Source organism: Athene noctua, chromosome 1, assembly GCF_965140245.1.
Source record: "Athene noctua chromosome 1, bAthNoc1.hap1.1, whole genome shotgun sequence".
NCBI lineage: Eukaryota > Metazoa > Chordata > Aves > Strigiformes > Strigidae > Athene > Athene noctua.
In genome coordinates this window covers 209,556,672-209,582,563 of record NC_134037.1, presented here as the reverse complement: position 1 = coordinate 209,582,563, position 25,892 = coordinate 209,556,672, and the positions used below count along the sequence as shown (strand labels likewise).

At 37.4% G+C, this 25,892-nt stretch overlaps 1 protein-coding gene across 1 annotated transcript in view; it reads left to right on the top strand.

Moving 5' to 3' along the window:
* The window catches only part of GPC5 (glypican 5), a 725,946-nt gene that overhangs the window by 600,062 nt on the left and 99,992 nt on the right, over positions 1 to 25,892 (top strand). The gene's annotated exons all lie outside the window — the stretch shown is intronic.

Sequence of the window (25,892 nt, the reverse complement as noted above, 5' to 3'; positions counted from 1 at the left end):
CACAACTGAAATGTAATCTGAAACAATTCCCTAACACTTCTGAAACCAATCTAGCAAATTCTTGTGTGGATTACAGGGAAATTAAAAAAGCTGGAGGGCAAGCAGGAGGTTCATGTCATGGTAGGGTCCCTGATTTAGGAAGAACTTTAGGATGACCAAGAAGTACACAATAGGGCAGAAGTCACTGAGGCCTGTAAGACCAATTCTTTGCTTTCCAGTCTTGCTCCTCACCTGTACTGTAAACTAAACCCTCTCTAAAAGGACATTTGTTCCTCTGAGAAAAGACTGAGTGGCCTCTAAACTGTACATATCACTCTCTTGTTTTCTGGAGGCTACAGAAACAATGTGATTTACAGGCCAATGGGATTTAGGCAGACCTTTGGCCTTAAAAAGCTTTAATCACAGTGCTTCACTATTTTGTGACCAGGACATATTTCCACATCTTGCTTCTGTTTTCCTGGCACTAGGGAAGGAAGATGGTAAAGGGTGTTGTATGTCATCTGTGTCTCATTTGTGAACAGGAATGCTCTTCCTGAACCTGCCTGTTACAACTTGATAGCCCAAAAGCACTCTGGTCACATGGCTCAAAGTAATCATCTGAGACTTGATCCTAGGAGCCTCTGGTAGAACAAGTACACCATTTTGGTAATTAGCAAAATACTTGGCAGTTGAATTTGTAGGTGTCTTTAGCAATGAAAAAGAAATACAGTTTACAGACTCATTACGTTCTTAAATGTACTAGGATTTCTTTTTTTAATGTGAACTTATTTTTGCTCCAGTGAATCTCAAGACTACATGCATAGAATGAATTAAATTCACATTGAGACTAAGAGCAACAATACATCTCCCACATGGATCACTAAATTATTGAACACAAAGAAGAATGTTTTGCAACTTTGATTAGGGAATTGTTAATCAGGCCCATAATAGTATGTAGGTCAAAAACCAATTAAAAGAGTCTGACTGGAATTTATGATTAGGCAACCATTAAAAACACTGCTTATTAAAGAAAATAAAAAGATAGAATAGATCCATAAATATGAATTCTTTTTTTCTGTGGCCTGGATACAGTATGACAGTTTGAACAGCAATGAAGTAATGAAGTTTAGCGATCAATTACTAACTTCAGGAACAGATAAATAGTTTGACAGATTAAAAGCTTATTCAGCCCTTAACAAATATTTGACTGTCACAACAGTTTATTTGTTTATTTGTTTATTTGAAATACCATTGTGGCAACATCAGCTCTGGCTTTTATTTTTGTATCTTCCAAACAAATAAACTATGTATGGTTCTTTCAGTCAGGCTTTGAAGTTCAATCTTTTCTGGCAAGGCAGTGGTACTTCACAAATAGGAAAAATACAATTCCTGCTGTTACTTAGCCTGCAGAACCATTTTCTTATCAGAAAGACTTGCAAAACAAATGAGCAGCTGGATCTCTGCTAACTGTAGTTTTGTAAAACTGGATCATTGTGACAATAAAGAAACATAGCAACAGCTCCAACACTTCAAACGGCACAAAAGTTCCTAAGGAGAAATTGTATATCTCATCTGATTTTTGATCAACCGAGAAAAGTGACTAGTATATCTTTTCGTCTCGTTATCTCCAATAAAGATAATAATGATTCCATTCTATTATTTTGCAAATAAGGCTTTGCCAGTCAAACATGCCTGTGTATGCATAAAGCACTTACAATTCTATCCCTGAGATTTGGTAAACACGATGCATTTCACTTAGAAAAATAATACAATTGGGTTTGTTCAGTCAAAGGTTTTTTGGGAAAAAAAAAAAAAAAAAAAAACCAGGAGAAAAGTAATGCTTGATGTTAGGTGAAGAATGTTAAAGATGAAACATTCTCTTAAACTACAAACTGAAATTGAGTTTCAGGTAAATCCAAATTAAAAAATCCCAGATGGAAGTGGGACACTGAAGCCATTGTCATGCATGAAGTATACTTAGTTTAAAAGATTTACCAATAATGATATGCTCAAGATGTGAATAGAAGAGTTCAGAGGAAACTAAGGGTATCAAGTGGATGTTGAAAGAATTACAGGGTGCAACATGTATCTCATCTTTTTCCTGTCTAGTATGTTTATTCTTTCATAAAAATCCAATCAGGGAAGGTGAAAATGTTGTCTCCTGGTAGCTCCATTGTGACAGTAAATATATGAAATGTCAAGAAAAGTTCTGTGTTTTACAGAAATAAATATGCTAACAGGAAAAGATATTACAAAAGGTGAGTGGGAAAGAAATGCATGTCTGTTGAGCTTTTAAAAATTGTCTTCTGTAACTGATTTTAATGGATAACTATAGATTTATTCTCAAAACAGAAACTTGAGTTATTATGAATATACATGTTTATATCTGAAATAGTTTGGGGACCAAATCAAACCTGCAGAAGAAAGTAGCTTCAACTGAATTGTTCAGGGAGAACTGGTAGCAGATTTTTGGACATGGCCCTACAAACACCGTCACAAGATCTGAAATCAGTGCAGCACAAGTTTTTTAATTTATATTATAAACAGGGAGGAATCAAGCATGATATAAATGGTGCTGATTTATCAAAAATACAGTAGACTGGAAGCTAATGGAGAGGATCAAGAACATTTGAGATACTGTTAATAGATAAGGCCCATGAGGCCCTTTTTTTTCTGGACTTGAAGTCAGAGGGAAAATAGACTTGCTGTGTTCTCCCTTCATTGTATCTAGCCTGACCCTGAAAAACAACAGTGATCTTTTGTGTGTATTGTTGTTTCTCAGGTAGTATGAAGACTTTCTTTCAGTTCATCACAATGAGATTTTTCACAGCATGAGGTGAGGCTAGGCATGTGCAGGATGTCCTGGATATAGCATGAGATGTGTTGGAACAGCTGAAACTGCAAAGCCTGCTATAAATCCAGTTGGAGGACTGGCCAGGGTGACATGATGCCCGTTTTCACCAAAACTGTCTATAGATAGTAGTTTCATCCAAGTAGTTTTCTTTGAACTGTGCCTGAGAATTGCCCAGAAATGTGTTGACCAGAAGGGCCACGACTAAGCCAGGAACTTTGGCAAAAAGTCAGTGTGGGCAATTCCTGATTAAGGTTTCTCCTTCCTCTTTTATGTATAAGTACAGACATGTTTAAAGGGGTAGGGATAATTTCAAGCAGCTAATTACCGAGACTCCTCCTTTGATTAAAGAAGAAAGAGTTCAGAAATTTTACAATAGTTTTCTATTCTGAATATCCAGAAGCGTCTGTCTTTCTCTGATGACTGTAAGGAACAGCATTTGATATATTTTTCCAACTCTCTGAAGTGGCCTCAAGGAACATGTAAATAATAAATGTAAAAAACAACATTATTATATTAACAAACTTAACTTAGCTTTGCGGTAACGATCAGATGAGATAGGTAACTTTGCAGTAACAATCAAAGGAGATATGTAGGGTTTATAATAGCTTCTGTTTTGCTACAAGGGAATCAGGGCCATATTTGCACTTTTGGCTACTTCAGCTGTCACAAATAGCAGACTAAAGTTCAAGGAAACAGTTAATTTTTTATATCATGTATCAAAAATGTTGTCTTTATTGTCACTGCAGCTATGATGCCTAGGACAATTCTGAATAGGAGATGGCCCTAGTTAATAAGCATAGTCTTGAATTTGGGCATGATGATTCTAGCATTTTATGTAAATCCAAGTAAGACGTGTAGAAGTATAATATGCTCCACACAAGTAAACATGATATATGTCTGTGTGTATTTGAAAAGCCCCTGGTACTTGATTTCTTTTGTAAACATTAAATATGCTATATAAGGTTGAAAATAGGCAATTTTCATTTTAATGTTGCCCTGTGGTGACTATGAACTTTCCTCTTATGTCCTTCCAGAGACACAGCTGGAGGCCATGTGGACACCCCAGGGCATCTAAAGTGGCACTCAAAACCTATTCATAGGCATTTGAACCCACTGTTGGATTCATTTTATTCACAATTAGAATTTTACAGGAGGTGCTAAACAGACTACAGCAAGCACCAGCTCAGAAAATGAACTATACATCTCTATTGATCCTTTTCCATGTACATGCATTTTCCAAGGGAAATGTTTTGGTTACAACCTCTTGGCCATGTACATAACTTTCCGAAACAGAATTTTGGCTGCCTTTGACATCATAATAAAAGAGAGCTGTCAAGTCACACAGAACTCTATTGTTTTTCATTTTATAATATTAACATCAGCAATATTTCTGCTCCCTGAATTCTTTACCATAACATTAATTTCTGCCTCAAGTTACATAGTTTATTCTTTTTTCTATTTCCTCCTCCAGCTTTCTAAACAATTACATTTTTTTTAGACATTAGCTATGGCTCTTTACCTGTAAAAATCTACAAATTACCTTTCTGCTTTTAGTAACTGGTTTTAAAAGTCAACTTGAAGTTTTGCTGCAACAGTCCTGGAAAATATGTGTAACTATTTCAGAAATAATTATACTCCCATTTGTAGGTATTATACTCCCTATTTAGACAGTATAGATAAATAAGTAGTGTGACCTCTAACTGTCACGGTATGCATCAGCTAAAGGGAAGGACATGGAGAATAGATTACATGAAGAACAGATCAGTGAGACTGAATTTTTTAATTCTTAGTAAGGATATATGCATGCCTGTTGATTCAGCAAGTTATTAGTCAGAAAAAATATTGAGCTAAGAAAAAGCTATTCAGCGTCACATGTCTTCAGTGAAGCAAGTGATGAGAAAATTTCAGATTCCTTACCATACATTTATTCTTAAAAAAGAAACTTACTATTAAAAATTAATCCTGACAAATCAATAGATATAATTTGGTTTATATTAAAAATATAGGATATAATATCTACAACATTTCTATTGCAATAAATTAGATGCAGAAAAATGTGATTTAAGATTTTATTATCTATAACTATTTATGTTTTTATTTTCAGACATAGATGTTACTATAGAGACAAAACACCCTTTTAAAGCAATTGAATTTACAGATCATATTCATATCTCTTCTGAGGTTTGCCTGCAACAGGACTGCATGCTCAGTCAGCTCCATCAAATGGTGCACATTGAACCTACCTTGTGCTGCTAGGTTCTTCATCTAGAAATAGGAGAGAGGTGGGCCGTTCCACTTTTTAGGACAATATGTACGGTAGTATCTAATTTTTGTTCATGTAGGAAGGACAGAACAGAACATGAAAATTTCTCTGATGCCCATGAGTGAGCCCTGAGAAATACTGCCTATTACTCTTGCTTCTGGTACATGCTTAGAAATTTCATATTTTTAAATGTAGCATACGCACATGTACAAACCCAAAAGGTCAAGTATGCATCTGGTAAATGGCTATGATGTAAATTTAGCAGCTTGAATCCATCTAAATAATATGTATCTTGGGGATATTCTGTAAAAAAAAATCCTTTCTGCCCAGTGTTATGTAAACTCCCAAGTCACAGTATGGTACTATTATATGGACTCTCAAGCCTTTTGTTTTCTGAGTTAGAAAAGCAGGTAGGCACCTGTAAGTCTTGAAATAACTGCAGAGGTATTATTAAATCAAATTTTGTTTTAATAACAATAAAAGAAGCACAGGTAAGAGCAAATCACGGTGCTACCTATCTACTTTAATGCAGCTATCCAAAAGCTGCTATTTGTCATACTATATTTAAAACTAACATGCTGTTAAAATAATGTTTCTGATTCTAGTGGGTGCATGGAATGCTTTATGTGTGCTTTAATAATACACCCATGGTATGCTTTATGTGCGCTTAATAATACACACACTGGAGCAAGCTACAGTGCTACGAATATATTATGAACAGTTATGATCCTTGTCAAGTTGGTAGGGTCTGGCACAAATCCCAGCTGCAGGTAGCCCATGTGGAACCAGAATTTTAACCATTTAAACAGGATTAAGAACTACTTCCTACCTGTAACACTGCAGAGTTAATGCTTAGCGATATGCAAAGTGATATGCATAGTGATATGCATTTGGCTATTACATCTCATCTTTATCCATATTGAGTCACTCTCCTTTGTTTTTGGATTTGAAGTATGGAACCTTGCAGCATTGTTATGCCACCCACACCCATATATACATTTTTTTATGTACATACGTGTATTTATACTTTTTTTTTCCCCATGCAATTTTAAATATATACACATCCTCATACACACTAATAAACACAAGAGTGTCTATGAGCCATGGCACATATATTTACAAGCTGTGAATGAAAAAACTATGGAAAAGCCACATATCCTTGGAAAAATTGTAGTCTGTAAGACCAGAGAAACAAAGTGGAAATCATTTTGTAGATGTAATTTTGCACACCATCCCACAGACTTCTTAACTAACTAATCATTTTTACTTTTCAATATATATTAAAAATCTGGTAATTATTGTCTGAATAAAATAAAATAGTAACACTTAGGATAATTAGCTAGAAGCTCTCAGTTTTTGAAATGTTGAAGATGTAGTAGTTATTGTTGTATTCTGTTTCTTGCTTTTTTTTTTTCAGAAGAGAGCTGTCACCACTTGCATATAATAACCATAGGATTTTATTTCTGTATCATGTACCTCTAACAGACCAAAAAACAGAACATCCTGCTCACTGTAGCCTGAAGTATACTAGCATTTGATCTCTCTCTAGTCATAGCTGTCAATGGCAGATGATATCTGGTTTAGATGCAGTTGATTAAATTCATTCATGTTCTTTTAGTCTGTAGGCTAGGCGTCTAGCTGCAGTGTCAGCAGAGCATGGCCCTGCCATAAGACCTGTGTGATATCTGCCAGCTTTGGGCAGATGTTTTGGGTACTATGGGGTTAGCTGCCTGTATTTAGATGCATAAATTCCACTTCTGTCATCAAAACTGTTGCCCTGTTTAGCCAGAAACTAAAAGAGCCTGTGTCCAAAGAATTTCACAGAAGTCAGCTACAGTGTCTCCAGCTTGTTAATTTACATGTAAACATAGTTTTTCTTCAAAAGGAATCAAGTTTATGACCCTGAGCTTGTGGCTTATTTTATTTACTTTTAAGGTTCTTCAATGAAATATCTTACTGTCTTTAAACATTTAGTCTGGCAATTTAGTCTTTTTTTCTGAAAGATTCTCCTAGAAATCTTTCTTGCTTTCATGGGAACCAAAAAGGAAGAATATTTTCATCTCAAGCCATCTCTATACATGTCAGACTGACAGTAACTGCTTTAATAAAGTGCTAGATGAAAGCTGTTCAATGTCCAGCCCCTATGTAGCCACATGTGAACTGTATGATGTTTCCAAGGGATCCACTGAGAGTAATATGACAATCTTGCACTGATTTGCTTGAGAAGCAAAGGGGCAGCATCTTGTTGAGAAAAAAGGAATAGTCTTGAGTGTAGTCACATTCACAAAATCTGCTGGTGCACAGCCCCTGAAGAGGCAGCACGCCCAGGACTTCAGGCTTCATGACAGATAAATGCCTTCCTGAGTGTTCCTGGACATCCACCTGTCAGGCACTCCCTCCTCTTGCTGAAAATTTAGCTGTGAACAACCATATTTTAAGAGATTGTGATCATATTTTTTTTAAACATGAAACATACTTGATTTTCAAAGAGGGAGGGAAATCAGATGATCTTTTTTTTTTTCCAGTGTACCTGTTATCAGAACAGATTGTTCCACCTGCTTGCTCAAAAAATCACAGAAAAAGAAACAGAATGACGGAATGATTGAGTTTGTAAAGGGCCTCTGGAGGCCATCTTGACCAATGATCCTGCTGAAGCAGGGTGTCCTAGAGGTGGTTGCTCAGGACCCTGTCCATACAGCTTTTGAGCATCTCTGAGGAATTCCACAACCTCTCCAGGCAACCTATTCCAGTGCTTGGTCACTCTAACAATCAAAAAGTGTTTCCTGATGATCACAGGGAACCTCCTGTGTTTCAGTTTGTGCCCATTGCCTCTGGTCCTGTCTCTGGGCACCACCGAAAACATTAATAAGATCCCCCTGGGCCTTATATTCTCCAGGCTAAACAGTCCCAGCTCTCTCAGTCTTTCTTCACAGGAGAGATATTCCAGTCCTTTTGTCACCATCTTCGGGGCCCTTCACTGGACAGCCTCCAGTATGTCCATGTCTCTCTTGTACTGGGGAGCTCAGAACTGGACACAGGACGCCAGATGTGGCCTCACAGTGCTAAACAGATGAAAAGGATCACTTTGTGGGACCTGCTAGCAACACTCCTAATAATGCACCCCAGGATACCATTAGCTTCTTTGCCAAAAGAGCATATCACTGGCTTATGTTCAACTTGGTGTTCAGCAGAATCCCCAGGTCCTTTTCTGCCTAGCTGCTTTCCAGCTGGTTGGCCCCCAGCCTGTACTGGTGCCTAGGGTTGTTTCTGCCCAAGTGTAGGACTTTGTACTTCACCTTGTTGAACTGCATGAGGTTCCTGTCAGCCCATTTCTCCAGCCTGTGAAAGTCCCTCTGACTGGCAGCATGACCCTCTGGCACATCAGTCACTCCTCCCATTTGGGTGTCATCAGCAAACTTGTTGAGGGTATACTCTACCCCATCATCCAGATCATTAATGAAGATGTTAAAGAGCATGGGACCCAGTATTGACCCCTGGTGTACACCACTAATAACTGCTGTCCAACTGGACTTTGCACCACCAGTCACCGCCCTCTGGGTCCAGCCATTAAACCAGTTTTCAATCCATCTCACAGCCTGCTTGTCTAGACAGTACATAAACAGCTTCTTTACAAGGATCTTATGGAAGACAGTGTTAAAGGCCTAACATCAGCAGTAGACAGTATCTACTGCTCTCCCCTCATCTACCAGGCCAATCACTTCATCATACAAGTTTATAAAGTTGGTCAAGCATGACTTCCAATTGGTGAATCCATGCTGACTAGTTCTAACGATTTTCCTGTTCTTAATGTGCCTGGAAATTGTTTCCACCTTCCCTGGGACCAAGATGAGGCTGACCAGCCTGTAGTTCCCTGAGTTCTCCTCGCCCTTCTTGAAGACAGAGGATTACATTTTATTTCCTCCAATCTTTAGGTAAAATACACTATTGGATCTGGGCCTAAAGAAATATGTGTTCTGTATGGCCTTAAATGAATAAAATATTATTCTGGGTGCAATACACTCAGACACTAAAATATTACAAAGCTTAATGTTTTGTAGGCATCACTTTATCATAAATGAAATTTTTGGTGTGCTAATTTGCATTTCAATGCTTATCTTCTCCCTATATTTCCAATTTATTATCAGATTTCTTTTTCAAGTGGTTCTGTGTCTCACTGGATGCGTTATCAGAATTCCTAAAAATAAATACATTTAGAGAGTGCTGTAGTGTTTCAATATCTTTGAAAAGTATACTGTATTTAGATATTATTGTATTTAGAATCATAGGAAGAACAAAGAAAATATATAGTCCTTGCACATTACAAGCAAGTACTTTTTCTTGCAAACATCTGCATATGTGTCTAGTAATACTTACACGAGAACAAATACTTATCAGCTACTCCAGAAAAATTTAAAGGGTAAATTAGAAGATTCCTATCTGATCAAGCAGGTTCTGAAACAGCCTTCTCATCAAATTAGCAGAGACAACAAAGGTAGTTAGTTTTAAAAAGAGTCTAGATGCTTTTCAGATTGACTAATGTAAATGCACAGGTGTGTAAAGTACAGAACTCAGTGACTCAGGACATGTCCTCTGCTCTTATTTACCTAGACTTATGCACATAAATGGCAAATAGATTTATCTTTGTATGTCAGTGTTTGCAGGACCAGAGACTAGTTATTGGATAGTTCATTTTATAGCAGGTCTGCTGTCTTAGCTTCAAGAACAAATTGACAAATTTGTCCTTTTTGTGTATGTAGATTCTCTCTCATTGCATTTTCTAAAATACTTTTCAAGCTACTTCCAGAAAGTATATAAAAGGTTAATATAATACTTAATAAATCACCAGTGACACCAAGCTGTGTGGTGCTATTGACACGCTGGAGGGAAGGGATGTGCCATCCAGAGGGACCTGGACAGGCTGGAGAGGTGGGACCATGCAAACCTCATGGAGTTCAGCAAGGCCAAGTGCAAGGCCCTGCACATGGGTGGAGGCAATCTCAAGCACAAATACAGGCTGGGTGATGAGTGCATTGATTACAGTTCTGTGAAAAAGGACTTGGAGGTATTAATGGATGGAAAACTGACTATGATCCGGCACTGTGCACTTGCAGCACAGAAAGCCAACTGTATCCTGGGCTGCATCAAGAGAAGTGTGGCCAGCAGGTCGAGGGAGATGATTCTCCCCCTCTACTCTGCTCTCATGAGACCCCACCTGGAGTGCTGTGCCCAGCTCTGGGGCCCCCAGTGCAAGAAAGACATAGACCTGCTCAAGCGAGTCCAGAGAAGGGCCATGGGGATGATCAGGGAGCTGGAACACATCCCTTATGAGGACATGATGAGACAGTGGAGTTGTTTAGCCTAGAGAAAAGAAGGGTCTAGGGACACCTTACAGGGTCCTTCCAGTACTTAAAGGGGGCTTATGGGAGAGATGCAGAGGGACTCTTTATCAGGGAGTATAGTGACAGGATGAGGGGTAACGGCTTTAAACTCAAAAAGCGTAGATGTAAGGAATGAATTCTTTACTGTGAGGGTGGTGAGACACTGGAACAAGTTTCCCAGAAAACTTATAGATGCCCCCTCCCTGGCAGTGTTCAAGGCCAGGATGGACGGGGCTTTGAGCAACCTGATGTAGCAGATCGTGTCCCTGCTCATGGCAGGGGGGGTTGGAACTAAATGGTCTTTAAAGTCCCTTCTGACCCCAACCATTCTATGATTCTATGATTCTATTATTATTTTTAAGTTCACATTCCTATGAAAAAATGGTAATCTGACTGTATTCATTCTAATTTGAAACCAGATAAATAATGAATAGTTCAAGTGATAATTACCTTGTTTCAATATTTACAGAAAACTAGCACTTCATCACCATCAAAGCACATTGAGAATTGTCTTATTATCTACACAAGTGCCTGGTTTCTATAAATATTGAAATCTGGTAATTATCTCTAGCACTATTTCTTCCTTATCTACTTTTCTGAATTGAGCAAATAGAAATATCGTTTAGTCATTAATGGTTTTCAAATACATATCTGGTTTCTTCTTAATGAGAGTGCATAAGTAAGTTGCAAAATAAGGTCAATGAAACGGAATGAAATATCTTTGTATCAGATGCATCAAAAAAATTAGTTAAGGCCATGTTATTCAAATATCTGGATTTAGCCTGAGTTCATTCTTAAAAGGAAAGGGCACATCACTAACAATAGGAGAGTCTAACTGCAAAAAATGAGCCATTGACATATACGCATCCTGAAATGAAAAACCTCAATTTTTTTCTCTCTTGAGCCACGTTGTACAGTGCCATACAGCCTTTTTCACTGAATCAGGAAACAATATAACATTTCCCAGGTTGTTATCCCTTGTAAGTCTATTTTAGAGATGGTAGACAGGACCAGACAATCTATCTGTATGTGTTTTTCCCCGATGTTAGTCTATGGTCACAATGAACTGTATCTCAGATCATCAGTAAGAATTAATCCATAATAAAAAATGTATGGAGATCTTTTAAACTCTCAACCTCCATAACATACTGTGAAAATCCAAGTAATGGGACACTGTGAAAAGAATTTTGTACAGACTTTAGGGCACCATCCATACCCTGGATATAGTGCACGGACTACTCCACATTGGTATTAGCTGCAGTTTGTTGCATTCAAGGAAATGAAGTATCAGTAGATCTATTTAGTGTCCTAACTTCAAAATCCTTTGTTTTGTTAATGTATTTGGGCATGTTACGGAGTCTAGCTCTAGTCTGGAGGAATCTTTAGCTATGTCTGTACTAGTATATTAATCAAGGCCTGTGAACAGGTTCAAGCACCATCCAGTGTTTGTCCATATAATTTAATTGTTTGCTCCCCAGCAGATTTGGCCCGTGTCAGCTTGCATGCTTCCACACAGGTTGAGGCAAAACATATAAAGAATGTTCCTGAGAGTAATTTAGATGTTGTTCTTATCTTACTCATTCTCCACATTCACTTGTCTTCCTCTTAAACTAGATGCATTGACCACTAAACTTTTTAATGAGGCTGGTTAGATGACATTCACATCATCTATCTTGAGATGTCAAGAGACTTTTTTAACATGGTATGAAGTGTGATCAGAAGTGTTTATTTCAGTGAATATAGATGGAATCAAGCCATTTAATTAATATGTAGATGTCAATGACATATAGCGAGGGTGGATGAGATGAATCCTAACCTTCACTGCTTTCTTAGCTTCTCCTTTTATACTCTAAGTTGCATTATGGTACATATAGTCCTTAGAGATGAACACCCTGCATATACTTAAAATAGTTCCTGATTGTCTGCATTAAAGACGCTCAGTCAATCTGAACTTTTCAAATGCTTCATTAACTTAAAAAAAATCACTTTAAATAAAAGAAGTGTCTGATTTTTTTTACCACCTTCCACCACACAGATATCATAAAAGGGCTGAAAGGTAGTCACAACAGTGCCTGATCCTATAGGAGTTCAACGTAAAATTTTGCCGTGATTAAGACCCTACAAAATAACATTAATTCCCCTCCTTCTCTAGTATTCAAGTAGTTACAGACCTAGCTAAGACACATGTGTATTTTTGGCATTTATTATAACTTTCCATTGGAAAGAGCAATGTAAGTAAAGACCTCATTATTCGTAACTCAGAGATACATACCAGTCAAAGCTGTCTAAAGAGATACAAAATTACGGAATTATTTTCCCAAATTGCTGTCATAGTGAAAATAAATGAGAAGTCCTTATGTAAATATTGTACTGGTGAAACTGGTGATAAAATACTGGGGTATCCCTTTGCTGTCATTCAATTTTCAGTCTTCTACTGAGGGAAGGATGAAAGGAAAGTAATTTCCCTGATTATTCAGTATATTACAGAAGATAAATACTAGTCGGTCCCTCTGCACTTTTCAGAGCACAACAGGAAAGATATGAAGCCCTTATATTTTCTTCAGTGGCCTTTGAGGTAAGAAGAAGGAAATCAGGAAGACATAATTTTTGACCAAACATATGGAGAACAAGATCAGAGGTGCAATTTATTAAAGGAAACTAGAGGTTCAGAACACAGAGCATGCTTATCCTACAAGTAAATCCTGTTATTAAATATTAATCAAATATATAAAGCCAGTAACATACTAGGCCTAGGTTATGACAGTTTATGTCATATGACAGGAATAGGGCTGACGGTAACACCACTGTGAAAAAAATACTTTTACATTTGTGTGATAGCCTTTTTTTGGCCATGATGACTGAAATGTTCCTTAAAAAAATAAATCTGTGACTGTTATTCTATAAAAGAGTAATGACACATTTCTTAAAATATATGAACTTCCCTCCCATTCCTTCAGTCTTCTTAGTATTATTGTGGCCTTTATCTCACAGTTCTAGGCACAAGCATAAAAATGACTCTAGACAGGAAGTAGAAGATGGAAAATAGCAGGAAAAAGCAACTTGCTAGGTAATGATACATCTTATATGCAACAGACATAAGGTATGCTACCTTTCAGTAGCATAAGGTGTAATAGGTATCTGTACCTATACTTCTGCCAGTTCCTCAGTCTTAATTCTGAGATGCTTGTGTTGGTTAGAAGCAAGCAGCGGCTCTAGCAAGCAAGCCTCTTTGTCTGCAGAGCCTCATAAATGGGGCCTCACAAACAGCATTTCAACACTTCAAGGGCTTGGTCAGAACAAAGATCTATCTTGCACAGCAGGCAACTGTATCATAGAAATTTAGTCTTGAAGCATTTGCACAGCATCCCATTCCTGAAATTCTGCATCAACCGTAATCCACGAAACACTTCTCCAGTTCTACTAATATACAAGATCTATAGCAAAGTGTAAAATTATAATATGCCATAAAAAGAGACAAGAATCTGGGGGTATATTCAGCAAAGTCACCTAATAAAATGTAACATATTCCCGATTTCTATCTCTTTTTCCAAGGTTCTTAAGGCAGCTTTGCTAATATTGTGATTTTATTACTTTGGCATGGAAAGACAGTATGTCCAAATAAAGAACATTGCAAACATCCTGTATTTTTATAAGGAATCAGAAGGAGATATTCGAGAGTATCTTGAGATCAGAATCTCAAAATTTATTATAATTCCATGTATCCTTAGATGTGGAAAATTGGATTCATACCTTGAAAATTATGACAGAAAAATTATTTGTTTTCAAATTAAAACTGCATTATGTTCCTTGTTATAAATAATTCAAAAAAGTGTTCTAAGTTTCATATTTTATAGGTTTTTAAAATAAGTAGTGTTAGTTCCAAGTAATCATGCAATTTTAGTGCTATACAAGAAAAAATCTTGCTTTAACTGCAGAAGATAATAGACTTAGAAATACATTTCTCAAAGTATCTTAAGGATTGTCTGTCAATGAGTTACAAAAAGTTAATATATTTATAAACATGCATAAGATAACAGATTTACAGAATGGAATAATTTTAACATATTAACTACTGCTAATGCATTCTCTTTATTTAAAAGATGCGTATTTCATTATAAATGGCTTACTGAATTATGAGATGGCTTTTATATCTGTCTTTATTTCATTTTGAATGTGTTATGGTTTGTTCTAACCTGCCAGCAATCCCTAGAACTCTCCTTAATTCATTTTCAGAAAATGCCGTTTTCATTATACATAGCTTCTAAATATATTAAAGTGTTTAGAATTCATTTCGATATATGAAAATAGATTTTATGTTATCGCAGTGGAATTTTGTGTCAACTGTAAGTGCACTGTAGATTATAGTTTTTAGTTTTTTCTGTATTTTTACATTTATTTGCAAATGTTTACATGTTACTAAGACTGTAACTCTGTGATAAACTGTCTGAAGACCAGGACTCAACGGGTTGTAGTAAATGGAGCTACATCTGGCTGGTGTGTGGTCGACAGCGGTGTTCCTCACATCTCAATCCTAGGGCCAGGTCTATTCAATATATTTATCAGTTATCTTGATGCAGGAGTTGAATGTCCCATTAGCAAGTTTGTTGATAATACCAAACTGGGAGGTGCTGTTGACTCTCTTGAGGGATGAGAGACCTTGCACAGGGATCTACATATACTGGAACATTGTGCAATCACCAGTGAGATGAAATTTAACAAGTCCAAATGCTGGATTCTGTGTCCAGTATAAATTGGCAGAGAAGTGGCTGGAGAACAGCCCTGCAGACAGGGACCTGGGGTGCTGGTCGACAGTAGGATCATTGTGAGTCAGCAGTGTGCCCTGGCAGCCAAGAGGGCAAACCACATCCTGGGGTGTGTCAAACAGCACAACCAGACGGTCAAAAGAGGTGACAATCCTGCTGTATTCAGCGTTGGTGCAGCTTCACCTGGAGTACTGTGTGCAGTTCTGGGCACCACAGTTTAAGAAGGATGTTGAGGTACCCAAGTGCATCTAGAGGAGGGCAACAAAGCTGGTGAAAGGGCTGGAAGGCATGTCCTGTGAGGAGCAGCTAAGGACTCTGGGCTTGTCTAGTTTGGAGAAAAGGAGGCTGAGGGATGACATCATTGCTCTCTACAGCTTCCTGAGAAGGGGAAGTGGAGAAGGAGATGGTGATCTCTTCTCCCTTGTATCCAGTACTAGGATACATGGGAATGGTTCAGAGGTGAGCCAGGGGAAGTTTAGACTGGACATTAGGAAGCATTTAGTGAGAAGGTAGTCAAACACTGGAACAGGCTTCCTAGAGAGGTGGTCGATGCTCCAAGCCTGTCAGTATTTAGGAGGTTCTTAATAACATGGTTTAACTTGGTCAGTCCTGAGTTAGGCAGTTGGACTAGATGATTGTTGTAGGTCCCTTCCAACTGAAACTGTTCTATTCTATACTATGCTATGCTGTGCTATGCTACGGTATTCTTATTGAATGAAAATATAATTGATATTGTTGACAGAGTGTAGTCACTGATCACCTTATTCTCAGGGAAACACAGGATGTGACATTAAGTTGCTTAAACTTTTGAGATGATTCCATGCATGCTGCCAGGCCTCCAGCTGTGTGTTCAGAAAAATACAGTTCTGTTGTTGGTCTAGTATAATATCTGAGCAAATTCTTCTGGGCACTTCAAATGACACAAGATGCCTTTACTTATGTATCTGAAGAAAAATCCCATTGGTTGAATCATTCTCTTGCTCTTCATGGAGGTATTCATTGAGACTCTGTTGACTATAATGGTAATCTAGACAAGTATATCTCACGTGTAATCATCTGCACTTTTAGTATTAGAGCAGGTTGAACCACGTGCCCGCTACTTGCCATTGAGTCATTTTTCTAGGATTGTACTCTCCCATGTCACCTACAGCTGAAGTTAGGAGATGTTTGATTTCGTTGTCCCATGGATACAACGTTATCACTAATCTCCCATATTCCTACAATACAACGTAATTGATTGAAAAATTTGGCTGGGTAATAATACTATAATAAGCTATATTAGACCACAAACTTTTAACCTTAACCTTAACCTTAAAGCAATCTTTTAGGAATAAATTGATTTAAAGAAAACCTTAGGTGAAACACTTCACTGAAGATATGCTCAGAAGGGAGAGAACATGAGTTTTGTTGGGGTTTTTGTCAATAAATGCCTTCATTGTCTACATTCTTGGTTGGTAGCTGTCTTGTTAGATTTTGTAGATTTTGGCGTTACTGGGGCAATTGATACTAGGACATCAAACAAGGTTAACCAAAGGTTAAGTTAGCACAAGAGCTTGTTTCCAACAGCAACTAAAAGTAAATGTCCAGAGAAAAAACATAACAGCATATGGTAGTACTTCAAGCCTACAAGACTACCTGAGGCAAAAATGGTTTGTATGGATTTTTCTGACATGAATTTTTCTAGCCTTCCTATAAGCCCATTTACATTTTTATCATCCACAACACCCTGTGTCAAGGTGATGCACAGTCTATCTGTAACTGTGTTTTGAACCTGACAGCTGACAGCTTCATTTGATGCCTACTAGTTCCTTTGCTGTCAAGGGGCAGAGAACAATGGATCAGTTCTCTACATGCTCTATCATTTCCCTCTCAGTCATTTCTTTTTCAAGCAGAAGAGTCCCAGACTACTTATTTATTCCTTCTACAGATACTGTTTCATACTTTTCATATTCTTTGTTGCCCTTCTCTTAACCTTATCCAGTTTCTCTATATCTTTTTGTTTTCTGGGGACTTATACCACACACAGAAAACAAAATTATTTATACAGCTTTATAATTACATTCTCCATTTTATTCTGTTTCATTTCTAATAACTCAGTAGTTATTGTTACTGAAATTCACCTAATATCTTAATGATTTTTCTCTGTTATAACTTTAAGGTCTTTCTTCTGATTGAAAATGGTTTCTTTGCCATGAACATCATTTTATATTTATCTATACTGCATTTTGTTAGCTCTTTCCTTCTCCAACCCCATACGATTCTTTGGTGGACCCTTCATAGTTTTCTCTGGTCTTTGCTACTTCACATGGCTTAGTATCATCAGGAATATTTTCACTTTCCTTTTAATTTCTTTTCTAGGTCATACTCACCCTTTTTTCTAGGTCATTTATTAACATGTCAAATGATATGGGGCCCAGAACAAACTCATGAAATTTCATTGATGGCCTCCATCCACAGTGAAAACTGACCATTTATTGCCACTTTCTGATTCTCTTTTTATATAACCATCTTTAAATACTTGCAAAGACCTGTTATTCTGTAGTTTACCTGTAGTCAACCTGTGTTGATAGACATAGTCAGCCAGATCTTCAGCATTTGCTTGTTATAACCACTGAAAGTTAGTCAGTCATGACAATATAGGAGTTCCATTGTATGGATATCCACTTCCAAGAAGTGGGGCTAGGTGATATAAAGGCCTCTTTGGCCCAGAGCTCTGTGAAGCTCTGAAGACAGCTGCCATCTGAGAATGATTAAGAATATGAAGGGCATGAACATAAGGGATTCAGTCACTGAGACTTGAGAAAGGGAGGATCGTATTTATAAACTAACAAGCTCATAAAACAATTACATCTAGTACATTTTATTATTAAAATGCAATAAAATCATTCTGAATCTTCACATTTTTCTCTGCATGTCCCAGTAGGCCTTCTACAGAATGACTACAAGAACAGCTATAAATCAAGTATAATTCTGGCTGCAATAAATAAGATCAACAAGCAGCCCTAAGGGTAACTCCAGCACAGCAGTTTACCATCTTTTTTATTAGTTATATAAACAGCCTCAAGATATTTTGTCATATGATAGCCCCATGGCATCTTTAAAGAAAAAAACAAAACCTTTTAATCTGCCTGTAAAAGCTTGTAATGTGGAGCTCAGCCTTGCAGCCCTTTTCCTTATCTCCATGTACAGCAAAGGCTAATTTGTCCCCTTTAAGCCTTTCACTGCAACCTGATGCTCTCTTAATCACCCCCTGAAACTCTGCTCTGTTTATCCTCTTTTACAGAGACAGGTGCAAGGGATTTTATTAATGCAATACCTTCTTAAGTGGTTTAGTTTTATCCTTTACTATTGATCCAATGGTTTAAATCTATTAAGAGGGTGCAAACAGACACTTTATTTTTTGCTTAATAGAATCCACTCTAGAAAAGATAGGTCATTGCATTCTGTCCTTTTCTACACCTTTATTTTTTTCTGTAAAATCTGAGCAGATTACAGAACATCCAGCTGTTACGTAATTTTGGTTGACATTTCTTTGTCTGTAAACTTTAAGTGATTTATTCAGATTTTCAAAATTCATATATTGCATTTTTGTAATAATTTTAATATTCTAACTACAGCCACATACTCAAAACCTACTGAACTTTTCATATGGTCTATATGTTACACTGGATCCTAATGTTTCCAGACAATAATGCAACAGTGGCAACATTTACAGCAATCCTATGATAGTGCTTTTCAAATACATAGCATCTTCTATATGAGGATATTAAGAATAATCTGGATGATGGCGTAGAGTGTACCTTCAGAAAGTTTGCTGATGACACCAAAATGGGAAGAGTGACTGGTATGCCAGAGGGTCATGCTGCCAGTCAGAGGGACTTTCACAGGCTGGAGAAATGGGTGATGGGAATCGCATGCAGTTCAGCAAGGTGAAGTACAAAGTCCTACACTTGGGGAGAAATAACCCTAGGCACCAGTACAGGCTGGGGGCCAACCAGCTGGAAAGCAGCTTGTCAGGAAAAGACCTGGGGGTCCTGCTGGACACCAAGTTGAACGTGAGCCAGCGATGTGTGCTTGTGGCAAAGAAGCTAATGGTATCCCGGGCTGCACTAGGAGGAGTGTTGCCAGCAGGTCCTATGATGTGATCCTTTTCCTCTGCTCAGCACTGGTGAGACAACACCTGGAGTCCTATGTCTAGTTTTGGGCCCTCCAGTAGTGAAAAGAGACATGACCGTACTGAAGAGTCTGCAGTGAAGGGTCACAAAGGTGATTAAGGGTCAGGAGCATCTCACATATCAGGAAAGTCTAAGAGATCTGGGATTGTTCAGCCTGGAGAAGAGAAGGTTCAGGGGAAATGTCACCAATGGATACAGAAAACTTGAAGGGAGGTTGTAAAAAGGGTGGAGCCAGGCTTTTTTCAGTGGTGTCTAGAGACAGGACAAGAGGCAATGGGCACAAACGGAAACAGAGAAGATTCCCTGTGAACATCAAAAAACACCTTTTGACTGTGAGGGTGACCGAGCACTGGCTCTCCTTGGAGATATTCAAAAGCCATCTGGGCATGGCCCTGGGCAGACATCTCTAGGTGGCCCTGCTTGAGCATCACAGACTGAACCAGATGACCTCCAGAGGTCCCACTCCAACTTTTTTTTTTACTTTTTTTTTTTTTTACTTTTTTTTTTTTTACTTTTTTTTTTTTTACTTTTTTATTTTTTCTTTTTTATTCTGTGATTCCATGATGGAGTTAATGAAAATTTGGTCCTAGGCAGTCTGAACATGTATTATTAAGCATTTTTTGGAGAAAACTCAGAGGTCCCATTCGGTTAAGATAATACTGATTTTTGTCAGTCTACTTTCCACATGAGTTATGATACTTAGCAGGGTCAGTCCAAACTTATAGTGTGTAGTGCCCTAGAAAGAAATGCAATGATATCTTCCTGCCATGAGCATTTTAGCAGCTAAAGTAAACAAGCATAGTAAGAGATGGCTATAAACAAGACAGGAGTAATTATTCTTTGACTTTTTAATACCAATAAATAAAAATAATGTGGTTTTGAGTAGTATCTAAGCACTTGCATGTTTAGCCATGGAAAATGCCAAGTCTTTACGACAATGGCATTAGAACCAGCAAAGCACACTGTCTCCATTAACATGACCTCAGGGATGCAGGCTGGTTCACCTCCTTCCTTGGTGATTTTTTAAACACTTGTTCCAGCATGACTGTCAAAGAATGATGCATGTATATGTGTAAAGGAAGAGTTTTTAGAACAGTTCAGGCTGTTCTAATGAAAAGCAATATTCAATAGCAGAGAAAAAAAAATATACTGGTGTGCTATTTATAAATCCACTGGAGATGTAGGGGGGTATGTGGTTGTTCGCATAACAGATACATCTATTAAAGTTAAAACAGTCTGCATACGTAGCAGCAGGGCAATAGTTCTACCATGAAGCACCTATGGTTTGAAAGCTATCTATTTTCTTAAAGATATAAACTCACTGCGTAGAGGGGAAAATCTTGTTCTTTACCCAAACTGCATATTTATCTTTTTCCAGGAGTTTTAAAGTTCTGTTTGTTCTAGAAGGAATTTAATGTCCTCCAGGTTACATTACTCAGAAAAAATGTAGTCTTTCTACTGAAAGAGTCATACTCCCTTCCTGTAGGACAAGAGGAAGTTTGCAGTCTCTTGCACTTTAGCACCTACTCTCAATGAGGTTATTATGCTGCTGTTGGCTTTGTGACAGACTGAAACCTGGATAAGCATGAAATAGTCTACCTTAACTTGGGTTGTGGAGCTAGTTTTCTGAAAGATAATTTGGTGGTATTTTACATCCCTGCTCTCTGCAGGAGCTCTGTTTTTTCTTTAAAATCGTCTCAACACCTTGCAGTCTTACAGATGAAATAGCCATATATTTATACAGGTGTTCTCAATACCAGAATCTAGAATGGCCTACAAGTACAGACAGAAGCAGCTGAATATGACAGACAGTGGGATTATAGATATGTTCTTCTTCCCGCTCTCCCCTTCCATCTTCTCACCTTGCAGTCTGGTTAATGTCAGTGTGAGCTGACAACATGTAAGTCACACACACAAACTGCCATGAAGTCTGTCACGTGCCAGCTGACTGCAGCTTGTGCCAGTCTCACCGAAGGCAGCAGAAAGACTCCTCCCAGACTATTTCTTTGTACTTTAAACAAAGTCCAAAAAGTTCCAAAAGACTGTCTTACTAGAACACTGCAAATCTGAGCCATTAATAGCCACAGAATAAAACATGTGGAGGTTATGCATAGAGTGGCTAGTGAAAAGGATTAAGGAGAAACTGCAGCTTTTTTTTTCTTCTCTCAATGTACTTCTTAGGCTTCCACTTTTTATTCTGGCAGGATTTTTGTAGGGTGCTGACAATGCAATGCCAGTTGAACTACATGAAATCTTTTTTTCGCTAATGCAGGAATCAAGCATTGTATCAGCTCTTTTTTATCAGGTGTCAAGGGTATTTGGTTATGCTCCCAACTACTGGAATTGTAGGGGTTACTGCCTAGTATAATTGCAGCCTTCCTCCATTCTGTTATTGCTGCCAGTTTCTACGGAGCCAAATCAATCCTGACAGCTGGCCAGATGCTTCTTGTGCCAGTCAGCAGGACTCTGGTCTCAAAAGAGCATCTGGTTATAAGGAAATTTTGCAGCAAACTATACAGCCAGTCGTTTTCTAAAAATACCATCATAAACACTGAAAAAATGGTATTTAGTGACTTCATTAACACATTTATTTATTTTTTTTAAAGGTAAGGGTCAGCACTTTTGCACTACAAATACCATTTATACAGGGTTAATAGAGACTTGTATAAAGAAAGCTTTTTTTAGTAGATAAACTGTATATATTATATCTTTATTACAGCCTGTGCAGCCTACACACTTAAGACCAGATGCTTAGAGTGTAAGTCAACATCACAGAATACTTTTTTCTTAGTATTTGTTTAGTGATGTCACAACATTCACTTTGATTTGGGAAGTCTTTGGGGCATGGACTCTTTAGCTGCCTTAAACATTTTTTTTTTTACTACAATATAATTAGCATATAATAGGGTTTCTTTTTTTTTTTTTTTCTTTTTTCTGATCAAAGCAATTACAACAGTACAACACTTTCACAGAAGACATCACTGTTTCCATGCAGTTTCTTCAGATAAATCTGGACTTGTTTTCTTACAGCTTATTTTCAATTTTCTCAGTAAACCTTTTAAGGGAATAATGAAGAATGATTCAGGGAAAAGGATTCCTCCTTTTTCAATACTACCTTCACTGTTTCTGCTTGATGAAGTAGAGCACTTACATATTTCTGAACACAGTAAAAATGCTGAGTATGGATAGGCTGCCTGTTATTCATTTAATCTTTGTCTTTCCTCAATGGGAATGATTGGGATAATGATCTGAAAATATCTATTTATCCAAAGAGTGAAGAAGAGGCAATAAAAGTTCCGTACTTGACAAAGGCTACTGATGTAGTCACAATCAAGGGTATTTTTTTTTCCTATTTTATTAGTCCATATGTAAGTATATAGATACTTTGGATGCCTCTGCATGTGCTGAAACATATTCACACATGTTTTTTGCAAAACTGGAAAGCAGGTACAGCTGGTGAAACCCTAGTAAGCCCTCAAACAGGCCCCCCACTGCCGGCTTGTATTCAACTGTTCTAACAATACCACATAAAACAGCTTGTTCTGCTGTCATTTTGTGTCATGAAAACAAGACAATCTATATATTGCCTATATAAAAATTCCAGCATCTGAACTCCACATGCTGGATGTAGTTGTTCTTCTTTCCTGAGAACATTTTTATTGGGAAAAAAATTATTCCACAAAGTCAGAATATTTCTGATGGAATTTGTTTACTGAATTAACATAATACTTCTGTCAACAAAGGTGTTTACAAATTACAGCCTCTTCCTATGGGAACTTCAGGATTTCATCTTCTCCCTCTGTTGGACTTTCTCATTTTGGCATTATAAAAATGTCCTTTAGAGTCACTATACTAAAAAAACTCACATACAGTTCATGTACATGGTGCACATCAGGTCAAAGTAGGGGGGAGAGAAAAGGGGTAAAACAGGGAATTAAAACTTCTGGGTTCTCACTGTTCTTAGAAGTAAGTGCAAAATGCCACTGGATAAAACCAAGACTTTTGTGATCACCTTAGTCCTAGGTTTTCTCAAATTATTTTAATTATTTTTACCATAATCAAAAGGAAGTTGACATATGTTCTCTTTTTTTTTTTTTTTTTTTTTTTTTTCTTTTTCCTTTTTGTCACTGGGCTTGTACTGAGAGCATATGTTAAGTGAAAATTTCTGAAGTTTGTACTGGTGTTGTGAGTGCTGTCTGGTATTTCATGTCAGTATACAGTAGATTCCCCACAGTCATTTTTTTTTTCCAATTAATGGAGTGTCCTGATTTGCAAAGTTTAAATATATCTTGCATTTACATCACTTCACAAATAAGGGCACAGGAGTAAAGATCCTATTCACTTAACTTCATCTTTATTTCTCCATTTTCATTTTCTGACTGAAAGGCTGGAAATTTTACATCTGTTTACCAATGGCCACACACCATTTAACATAATAACATCAGCAAAATGAATCTCTCTTAAGTATAATGCTGTTACATATGTCAGAACTGAGCAGCAGTTATTATTACTCTTAGTTTAAAGGTAGTAAAATTAGCTCCTGGGGATAAATTCCTGTTAAGCACCAGTTAGTGTATAGGCCTTTGCCATTGGCAGCACAGTCTAGCGAGACCAGTGGACAGTGATTCAGAAGACGTAAACACGTCAGCCCAACATTTCTACCTTTTGTGCTGGGAAAGGAAATAGTAATTAATCTCTTTGCATTCCATTTCCTATTTGGCAAAGTGTTTCTGAGCTTTTATCAAAAAAAGTTCCCTATGAGTTGTGTATCCTCATTATTAAGCTTCTGTTTAAATATTTTGCCCACAATGCATGTTTTTGTTTGTTTCTTCTATGCCCCAACTCTGCACTACCTGTTTCACAGACAGGTTCCCTGCCCATCCCAGGATTAATCTATTCACATTTTATAGGTCAGGGGCAGCAGCACCAAGAGCAGCACCAGCTGATTGTAAAGGCTGGAATTCACTGCTTTGGAGACCCAGCTGAGGAAAAAATTCCAGTGGTTTAGTTTCATTTGGAGCAGGAGGCAGACCTATGTGAACAGGCCAATAGGTAAATCAGCACAGGGAAAAAGATCACCTGTGTCTTGATCCTGCACTTGAGGCTAGGAAGTCTGGACAAACTGATAGGAATGCTATGCCAGTACCTGAGAAAGCAAGTAGTATTTGGGAGGACAGCCTATAGCCTTGAAGAAATATAAGGGATCCCGAGTAAGATGATGAGCAGAAGGTTTTATTACTATTGCAACCCGTTGAGTACAACTGTCATTCCTTTCTACCTTCTTAACCATTTTCTGTATCTCTTCTCATGATCTTCAATAGTCACAGCCATTTTGAAGAGTGTTTTTAGCAAGATGGATGGGCTTTCTGCATGTATTTCTGTCTCCATTTTCCCCAGGGCTCTCTGATTCTGGCAGAGCATCATGTTTTCTCCCTCCCTAGTTCAGCAGACTGGCCTGAGTGTGAAGGCAGGTGTCTCTGCAGCTATCAAAAATGCTTTGTACAGCATTGGAGAGACCTGCTAATTTTCTTTCTACTTGTGCCTTTGCCTGCTTTCTAGAAGTTCGATAGCAATCTCTGCTTCACATAGCATTGTCAACAGCAAAGTAACATGCACAGACTGTTGCTGAGGATCATAACATCTGTTACTACTGTGCACTTTTAGCATCTGCGTAACATTTCCTGCCTATGAATATTACTGATATTTTGTATGAGTAAACAAAGTGAAGTGACTTATAGGAAGATCAAGAACAGATCTCTGACAAATCACAGTAAAACAATCCACCACCAAAAAACAGATTTTCCTTTTCGTTGGGTAAAGGACTTTCCTGGATAGCATAAATTGAGTTATAAATTACTAGTATGTTCTGTCTTGAGATAAGTCACTATGCATAATGCAAAGTTTAATTTATTGAACTTGGTGTTCATTTCCCTATAAGTGAGGCTTACTTAGAAAATCAGCATATTTCAGCTACCAGTTGAATGACTGGTGAAAATATGGACATGTTGAAACAGGCATGTTTGCAAACAGTAAGATTTATTTTAGTTTTTTTCAAAGGCCGATCCAAGTTGCAACTCATAAAAGAGTTTAAAATGACAGAACAAAAAAATATATTTATTATTGGTAAATATAGCATTTAAAATCTGCTATCTGTTCAACTGACAAATAAAATATTTATGAAACACATGATTTCATAAAGTTTGTTGTTCATACATCTTAAACAAGTTTTATATTCATTCATTATTTCATGAGCTCTATGCTATATATACAGTCATTCATTAAACCCCTGTATTGATTTTAATTCTGCCTGAAGATGAAAAAAATTTTGTAGAAAACCTTGTGGAAAATATAGCTAAAACATAGATGAATAAGCAGAAGCTAAATGAGTATAAATAATTTTAAAAAATAAATTAACTGTTTCCAGTTGATTTCTATGCTTAATAAAATTAGGAAATCTAAAAACATGGTTTATAAAACTAA